The sequence below is a fragment of the Bolinopsis microptera genome, chromosome 1 (assembly GCF_026151205.1).
Source record: "Bolinopsis microptera isolate Bmic1 chromosome 1, MBARI_Bmic_1.0, whole genome shotgun sequence".
Classification (NCBI taxonomy): Eukaryota; Metazoa; Ctenophora; class Tentaculata; order Lobata; family Bolinopsidae; genus Bolinopsis; species Bolinopsis microptera.
Window position 1 is genome coordinate 9,136,320 of NC_087072.1, and position 9,945 is coordinate 9,146,264.

At 35.2% G+C, this 9,945-nt stretch overlaps 1 protein-coding gene and 1 long non-coding RNA gene across 2 annotated transcripts in view; both read right to left on the reverse strand.

Moving 5' to 3' along the window:
- The window catches only part of LOC134811976 (ATP-binding cassette sub-family B member 6-like), a 122,132-nt gene extending 115,017 nt beyond the window's left edge, over positions 1–7,115 (reverse strand). Inside the window, exon 1 of the mRNA XM_063819148.1 lies at positions 7,087–7,115. The gene's annotated coding sequence lies outside the window, so the exon portion shown is untranslated. The remainder of the gene's footprint in view (positions 1–7,086) is intronic.
- Positions 7,116–7,764: 649 nt separating this feature from the next.
- Positions 7,765–8,653, reverse strand: LOC134819563 (uncharacterized). The gene is made up of 2 exons (XR_010160785.1): positions 8,114–8,653; positions 7,765–7,985 (listed from the first exon to the last, which is right to left on the reverse strand). It is a non-coding gene; the product is annotated as an uncharacterized LOC134819563 (long non-coding RNA).
- Between the last annotated feature and the right edge of the window lie 1,292 nt (positions 8,654–9,945).

The window sequence follows — 9,945 nt, forward strand, 5'->3', positions numbered from 1 at the left end:
AGACGCTACGCTAGTCACTTCTATCTTTACTCCACAGATCACCATCACAAAGACGTTGAGACCAGTTCATCACCCCGAACCCATCCTCCTCTTTCATTTATCATTCAACAAAAATGTGGAACGACTGTCGAAAAATTGACAGTTTGATAAGCTTTACTAAGTCAACGAACTTAGTTAAAGTAACACTGAAAAGTGAGCTACTCAAGATACAGTCCAGGTACGAAGAATTAGAATGGACAGAATTAAACTTCGATAAGAATGAGCTTGTATTTTAAAACAGAGTCCTTTGACTTTATTATTTTGAAATTGAAGAATCGTCTGGCCATAACTCATTTCGTTCGCATTATAGATTCACATTCACTTTCATTTTCACTATCACGCACAGTACAGGGTCATACCTCAATACCAAATTATTATAGGGCACAAGAACAAATTTGTTTACAATTATCAAAATTTGTTGAGCCCAGCAGCTTACTTCCTTTCCTCTCTTCACCCGTCGTCTGGAGCGTGTGATGTTTGTTGATATCCGAGCTCTTATTTTTATCTTTTGGTTAACTTTCTGTGATTGGACTCGGTATTTTCGTCCCGGCCGAGTGGGACGATGCTTGCTCGCCAGTTAAGCTATACTGTAGATGACACTAATTTCTACAAACCACAAAATATTAAATATAAAATGTGTCCAGTATGGCGCAAATGCATAATTTGATAATTTCTCGACGCTGTCGTCGGGGTGAGAGTTATCTGAACCAACTGCATGCCCCTATGATTGCGTCACCACTGGTGAGCAAGCATTTGTTTGTTGTTTAGTTGTGTTGAAAGGGAACATTACTTGATTAATTCATCCATTCGGATTTTAATAACGATGAGCTATGATATACCGTTCATCTTAGACTATTGGATCAATCTTATTATATGATTAGATTTTATTAATGAACTTGGCACACAAAAGATTATAATGCGGAGGTTGGCTGGCTCTTCTATAATAAATACGACACTTCAATTTACAGAATGCTTGCTAGAGATAAGACAAAATATTATCAGACTATACATGCAACATGAGTAACTGGTGGATAAGCCTTCGGTAAAAACGGATCCGGAAAAGTCAATGCGGCACTCGGGTCCTTGGTATTGTCGTCGGTATATTGTCCATTATCTACGTTCTGCTTTCGTAGTTTAAACAATAGTGAGTTCTAAATATACAGCTTTAAACCGATTAAGTATGAATGAATGAAATACCTGACAATCCGCACTCTTATAATCCAAAAGCATGAGTAACTCATCTAGTGATTAGAATTAGAATTAGAATTAGAATCAAATTTACACAGCAATACAATAAGAATAAAAAATAATTTAAGAAGCTTCAATCTGCTGTGCAGGACATTCAAGTCAGTCGAAAACTGTTAGCAGAACACCCTTCTAGGGACATAAGGATAAAATATGTAAAACATAATGAGTAATAAATTAATGAGTGGTAAGATAAGATATGATTTAACAGTGAACTGTGGGCATGAAGGTAACAATTAAGATTACATAGATGCCCACTTTGGAATTACGTTAGTAATGTTATTTACAGTTATACACAGAGAAGTATAGAACAATAATAGATTGGCAATGATAACAAATGGGAACGAATAAAGGAGATGTTTAAAGTTCTATACTTCTGGAAATAGGTCATATAACGCAGGGGGCCTTTCCACCCGACAAAAACTCCAGCACCATAAAATTTGTTTCCGTTGTCACATGGCTAGAGTGTAGAAATAGTCGAAACTATTGTTTATTTCATAGGATGAGACTCCTTGAATTACATCTGACATAAATTTAGATTTCATACATTGTGAGAATTTTACACTACATTCTATAGTCCTTATGTTCTCTGGAATTGTATTCCAGCATTTTGCACCTAAATATGTAAAGGTTTTGTGTGTTCTGGATTTGTGAATATAAAGGTTGCACCTCTCAGCATCACGTGATCCTCCGGATACATAAGAAAATTTATCTGTGAATGATGATGGTGCAGCCTCATTAAGAATTTTATACATATACGTTGATAGATGGAGTTGTCTTCTTAAGTGTAAGGGTAACCACTTCATATTTCGATATACATTTACTGATGGTTCCTGCCAATGAACATCCAGAGCAATTTTTGCTACTTTCTTGTATAATATATCAAGAGAATTAAGTTTGGTTTTGGCAGCCCTACACCATATTATATCCAGGTAGTCAAATTGGGGGAGCATAAGAGCATTTACAAACATTTTTCTATATTTCAGTGGAAGAAGATTTTTCGACCTGTATAATGCCCCTATTCTTTTAGCAATTTTTGTTTTCACATAATCAATATGGTCTTGAAAGTTCAATAAATTGTCTATCATGAGGCCTAAATATTTTTGAGATTTAGTTTCTTCTATAAATAGGCATTCTTTTTCCAAATCCAGAGGGATTGATAACGTGTCCAGATTAGGTGATCTATCAAATACAATAAATGAAGATTTTGCAGCATTTAGTCTCAGCTTGTTGATTCTAAGCCATTCATACACAATTTTCATATCCTTAATTACATTCTCATATATGCCTCGGGAAATGTTATCGAAATATAGTGCACTGTCATCTGCAAATAAGTAAACAGTAGATTGTGTGCAATTTCTACTGAGATCATTTATGAATAAACTAAATAGAATTGGTCCTAATATGCTACCCTGTGGCACACCTGTTTTAACAGGGAGTGATGTGCTTACATTACCACGTATTTTGGTGTGCTGCTTTCTGTCCCCAAGGTAGCTTTTGAACCACTTTATGACAAAGCCATCAACTCCATAATACTTAAGTTTTTTTAATAAAATATTATGGCTTACTGTGTCAAAGGCCTTTTTAATATCTAAGAATACAATTGCAGGTTTATTCTGTGATTCCTTAGACGTAAATATTTTATCAAATAGATTAAGCATTAGAAAAGTGGTGGAATGATCTTTTCTAAATCCAAACTGATGGTTGGTAAGCAGTTTATTTGTTTCAACATACTCTGTAAGCTGTTGGTTAACAAAATATTCTATGCATTTTCCAAGTAGGGGGAGTATGGATATTGGCCGGTAGTTATTTGGATCATTAGGGTCACCAGTTTTAAGAATTGGAGTGACTGATGCGATTTTACATGCCAACGGCATTGTTCCACTTTTCATACTAAGGTTTATAATATGAGCTACTGGATCGATGATTTGGGGAATAATATACTTATATACTTTAATGGGCATGATATCGTTAATCGATTTATCTGATGGTATACTGAGTATATATTCTTTTACTTGTTCAACAGTCACCTCTTCGAATTCAGAGAGTTTACACTCTGTTGGAGGCGGCATATATTCTAGGAAGTCGTCTGAATCCTTTTCCATAATCGATTCTTGTATTATTGTACCAACTGTGGCAAAATGCAGGTTAACTCCGTTAACATTTAAGTTGCTTGGGGAAGAGCTACTTATTTTTCCAGGTAAGTTTGAAGCATGTTTGATAGTTTTCCAAATACCTTTCAAATCGTTTTTTGCACTTTTCACAGTAAGGTCCTGAACAATATTTGTACGTCTGTTTTCTTTGGATAATTTTGTCACATAGTTTCTTTGGGGACGATAGTTATCCCACGAAGTAGAGCATTTCTTATGTAGTTCACTTTTTCTGCATTTACATATTCCATTAATACAATTACACTTGGATTTGTTTAATTGTCCTAAACATTTTTTATACTTTCTGAAAAGCATCTTCTTCTTCCGTATTTCTGCCAACAGTTCTTTAGAGGGATTACAAAGAAAGTTACTATTACATTTTATCTGTTTAGGTGGACAGTAATTATCATACGATTCCTGGATGTGATGATTAAGTCCATCTAGGGCATGGTCTACATTAGTACAGCTTAGAATATTACTGTAGTTACTGCAGGATCCCAGAAAATAGCCTAAGGCTTTTAGATTGTTTAAGGAGTGGTCTCTGATAAGGACCTTCTGGAATTTACTAGCTTTGTTTACTTTAAAGTCGAGAACACATTTGAGAGCTTGGTGATCTCCTATTCTATCATCAAGTACTTTACACTCTATGAAATTAGAGTAACAGTTAGTCATGACAACATCTATTGTGCTCTGCGTTATTCTACCATCTAAGTTTGCAACTCTAGTAATTCCCGTAACAGTCTGTATCATTCCAAAGAGCTTCATTGTTATATCTAACTTTTTATAATCTAGATCAGATAAAGAGTTTTGGTTAACATTAACATCGCCAATCCATATTACTTTCTTACCTTGAAGTTTCATCATACATTCAGTCATATAATCAAGGAAAGTATCTAGGTGACAAAAGTTTTGTGATCTGTAGAAGCAGCAAATGTAAAGATTGGCATCCTTGAGCTGTATCCATATAGCTTCGATTTTAGAAATATCAGAGTAGGTTATATCTAAATTGAGTAATTTGTGGTTAACATTTTGGTTGATCAATATACCACACCCTCCTCTTCCTCTATCGTTAGGTCTATCACACCTTATAAAATCAAAGTTTAAGGGGAAGTTAAGTGTACTAGTGTCTATATCAGATTTAAGGTTTGTCTCATTAATTCCAATTATGTCAAGCTTTTCGCGAAATATTAGCTCCTGTAGTTCGAGAGTTTTTGCCAGATTAGTCAGGCCACCCTGTATATTACATAGACCAAGAGAGAGATTATCGTTTATTGAGGTACGAATAAGGTTAAACTAATGCTAATGGGGAACAAATCCACATACAGTCTCCTCAAGTAGACTAAGTTTCAAATCATGTCATACATATGATTTAAATTGAATTTCGGATCAGCAATCTTACTGCAATTTAAATCATAAAATTTAACAGCATAAAATAGTAACTCACTTCTGTTTGTGATAAATATAGCTTGAGAGATATAAAAACGTTAAGTTATTAAAAATTTGTGCTGATCTAACATTTTAAACCAGATGAAACAGTAATCCTGTTAATATTCATGTTGATACCATTGGATTATAAAATTTCAGTGAAGTTTTAACACAAGTGAGTTACATATTTAAACCAGATAAAACAGTAATCCTGTTATTATTCATGTTGATACCCTTGGATTATAGAATTTTAATAAAGTTTAACACAAGTGAGTTACATATTTGAGATGCTTACCAAGCCTGGCAATTCCTAACTTATTAAGGTGCACATTGTCATGGCCCCTGCCAAAATACTTGTCCTTTCTATTATAATTTAAAGTAAAGAGATTGTTTTCATGTTCTGTGTTAATGTATATTAGCCCATGCTTATAACACATATTCTCTAAGTATCGATTAAGTCCCTGCACTATAATGTTCTTACTAGTGACAGCTCTAGGCAGAATATTTAAGATATATATTTTTGCACTATTAAATTCTGCCCACAATTTTTGAACAAATTCTTCCATGTCATTGGTGGCACTGTTGAAGTTCATTGTGTTGAGGTCAATTGGATCAACACAGTTAGTACCAGTTAGTAAAACAACCTTTTTAACCTTTTCTTTGTTGAGAGCTTTGAACTGACTGTCGCTAAAGAGTCTTTGGGACATTTGGATTGAGTTGGCCCCTGGGTAGAAAAATACTTTGGCCTTCTGAGATGAAGAGCTCAACAGTTTTTCATTCAGATGCCTAAACATGCTGCTGCTGATATAAACTGTGCTCACATCGTTGGGTGTCTCCTTTTCGAACAATTGTTGTCTGTTAACATGCCGCCCTGATTGATGCAGATGGGATGGTGGAGATGTATAGGGTGGGGTTAGAGGTCGGTGCTGATAAGCACCATTCGTTTTCCTTGATGGATGAACTATAAACTCGTCTTCTTGATAAGGTACATAGCCGCTGGAGTTGGAGATGTTTTCATATGGGTCATGGTAATTGTCATTGCACATGTTGGTTGGTGTACTTGTTAATCTTTGGACAACAGCTACAGGTTTGATCAGTCTGAATGTGATACTGATCCTTTTGTTTGTACAAGATGGTTGAGTACAGATTTCATGTCTGTAATGAAGCTGGGATTTTTTAGACATGATACAAACATCCCCATGCTTTAGATCTAGGGCAGACACCACTTTTCCTGTTTGAATTTCTGTGAACTGCATCGTCCTAGAGGCACCCAGAGAAACTGTAACAATATAAGAGTTTTCATCGATGCATTCTTCATTATCACTATGGATAGGCATGCATTCTGTCCCAGTACTGTAGTAGTTTACGAGAGCACTGTTGTAAACATAATCCGGGAGTAACACATCAAGATATGAACAGATAGCAGCCAGATAGGACTGATGTGGTATCTCCTTCGCCTCGTGACTTCCCCCATTATACACATATGGGAAGTCCCCAAAGTAAGCTGTTTTCCTATTTTGAAACTGGTGGCTAAAATCCAATTCTCTCAGGAAGATGTCTAAGGAGAATTTTTGAAACGGTGCCTGATCAATGAGTTCAACAGGTGGTATGATAATGTCAGGGCTTTCGTCATTTACACTTAAGGCCACACTAGATATGGGTGTTACATCTATTTCAGCATAATACTTGCCACTCCATGGATTGACAGATCCTGTACTCCCACTGATTTGATTTTCTGTGTTGTTGGAAATGATAGAATCTGGTGCTTCAATGATGCCATCACTATTGATTAGCATGAAAGATTCAGGCACCTCGCATTCACTGTCATATTCAATCTGATCGTTTTCAAATTCTGTCTGAACTGCAACATCTGAACACCTATCCAGGACAGCCCGATAATCTATTGACTGATTGGTACTTTGATGTAACAACGTACCATTAATCTCTGCTATAGTCTGAGAAGTTTGAACAATGTCTTCTAGGATGATCACTTTCCGCTCGAGAAACTTGACATGAGATTTGAGTGCAGTACAGTTTTTGCATTTTTGATCACATTCCGACAATAGTTTTCCAAAAAATGTTTCCATTGAATCGTCCATGATATTGAGTTGATGATTTGAATTAAGTTGTTGATTTGAATTGAAGCAAATTGAAGAGTTCACATGTGAGATTTGTTCCATTCCATTAACGTTACATTCGTATTACATTCGTATTACTTTGGTCATACCTCAAATTATTTGTTATATAGTAGTGTTGAAAGTATTAAAACTGATGTATGATTTCTAGAAACTTTAAATTAATTTTGGCGCTCACAGGTCCTCATAAATATGTGATCGCCGCATAAGGTTCTGTAAATGCGCAGGGCACCTTCAAGCTTAAATTATTCACCTTACCAACCAGTCAACCAACGCGCGGCTTTATTTTTATGATATGATATGTTTTGATTGTTATTAATAAATACCAAAATTTAAATTTGTTTTCCTTCCTAGAGCTACTAATCACGGACGAACCAGACACTAACTCACTATTTACAATCGGACTCAACTGGGACTCACGGACCAACCTACCTGGTTGCTCCACAGGTGAAGCTGATCGAGCTGACTGCTGAGGAATAACATTTGTTGTCATGTGGTCGGAAACAGGTATATGTGACTCCGCTCTCTGTCGTCTACGTTCCAGGACCTCGTTTAGTTTTTGACCCTTCTGTTACAACCTATTCCTGACCTTAATTGATACACAATAAAATGGAATGTTAATACAAAATAAAACTCGGAATTATAATAAATAAACTGAAATAGAAGGTGTTAATAAATTAACACTAGATATTATAATAATTCACTTACTCACTAACCTCCCTAGACCTGTACCCGATTCCCACTATAAACTAACTACTAACTACTAACTAAAACTACTACACTAAAATATCACCAAATAATATCCGAACTAAAAGTCTTTACTTCCTACTAAAATATATTACTAAAACTATGTTTATACAAATTACACTTCTTCGTTACTATCTTCTTTCTTCTAGTTGACTACTACTTACACTCCTAGCTACTGTTTACTATATCTTCTTATCTTCGTTCCACACTCCACTACAATACTACACACACACACTAAAAACACCTGAAATATGATTCATAAGTAATACAATAAATATGAATCATCTACAACATAAGAAATATATAAACCTACAACTATCATCAATCAATATAAAAGAATAAACCTAAACTATAACCTACACTAGAACCTACCGGTGTTCTACTACACTATCCACGAAGGACTTCGCAGGCTGGTACACCTTCTACACAGCACTGTTACTCTAACACACCTTCTGTTACTCCTTCCTCGTTGGATCTCTTCTTTACCTCTTCTTCACCGTGACACCTTCTCACATTAGCTATAATATATATTTATAATACAAAGAATAATCTTAGAACTCATATATTATAACACTCATCCCAATTTTAAAATTTTTTAAAAATGCCCGAAAACCGATCCACCAAAATACAAAAAGAACTGTCGTGCACAACACGCCGCGCCGTTCTAAATCTCAAATTTTGCTAGTAATAAGCAAAATTTTCCTTTCACAAAGGAAAAAGGTCTACTTAAAAAATCGTTTAAAATCCACGTCATTTTAAAACTTCCGTCTCAATCATCTGAATCAAAAATTATCAGATTTACAAAATTCAAAGTACCCCATAATACTGCAGAATTCTGCAAAATCATAACTTACGATTAAAATTGGTGTTTTCACCGAAACTCCCTTTTAAAACATACCGTTTTTCTTGAGAAATTGCTGTGTTAGAATTTTTACTAGAAAACTGATTAAACTGGAGCTAGGTCAATATTCCGAAGAATAAGCCGACAGTTTAGCAAAACCTCTCTTAGTTGAACTGGAAAAAAGCTTCCACCAACTGTAACAATCAAAATATAGGTTATTGCTCAACTGTTTCTAAAACTCAGTTTTCCAGTAAGATACAAACTAATCAACAGCTTTAACAATATCTTAACATGCACACTCGATATTTATATTTTATATGAATTGATCTATTTGTTAGCAGTGTTAAAATTGATACTGACAGGTACTGACTAACTGACAAGAAATTAACTGCGAAAAAAAAACTGCTTGATTAATTCATCCATTCGGATTTTAATAACGATGAGCTATGATATACCGTTCATCTTAGACTATTGGATCAATCTTATTGTATGATTAGATTTTATTAATGAACTTGGCACACAAAAGATTATAATGCAGAGGTTGGCTGGCTCTTCTATAATAAATACGACACTTCAATTTACAGAATGCTTGCTAGAGATAAGACAAAATATTATCAGACTATACATGCAACATGAGTAACTGGTGGATAAGCCTTCGGTAAAAACGGATCCGGAAAAGTCAATGCGGCACTCGGGTCCTTGGTATTGTCGTCGGTATATTGTCCATTATCTACGTTCTGCTTTCGTAGTTTAAACAATAGTGAGTTCTAAATATACAGCTTTAAACCGATTAAGTATGAATGAATGAAATACCTGACAATCCGCACTCTTATAATCCAAAAGCATGAGTAACTCATCTAGTGATGTATGATTTCTAGAAACTTTAAATTAATTTTGGCGCTCACAGGTCCTCATAAATATGTGATCGCCGCATAAGGTTCTGTAAATGCGCAGGGCACCTTCAAGCTTAAATTATTCACCTTACCAACCAGTCAACCAACGCGCGGCTTTATTTTTATGATATGATATGTTTTGATTGTTATTAATAAATACCAAAATTTAAATTTGTTTTCCTTCCTAGAGCTACTAATCACGGACGAACCAGACACTAACTCACTATTTACAATCGGACTCGACTGGGACTCACGGACCAATGAAACTAATAAATCAATGAAACTAATAAATCAATGTTTTAGCTCATTTTACAAAGTCAAATATTTAAAACAATTAAAATTGTATAGTGCTCAATTTGTAAATGACTAGTTGATCTTTGCTATTGGAAGTTTGTCAAGGACTGGCAGCTAACGGGGGCAAGGAATGCACGGGCTTAGGGGCTTTTGTGCACACCAGAACACTAGCTCGG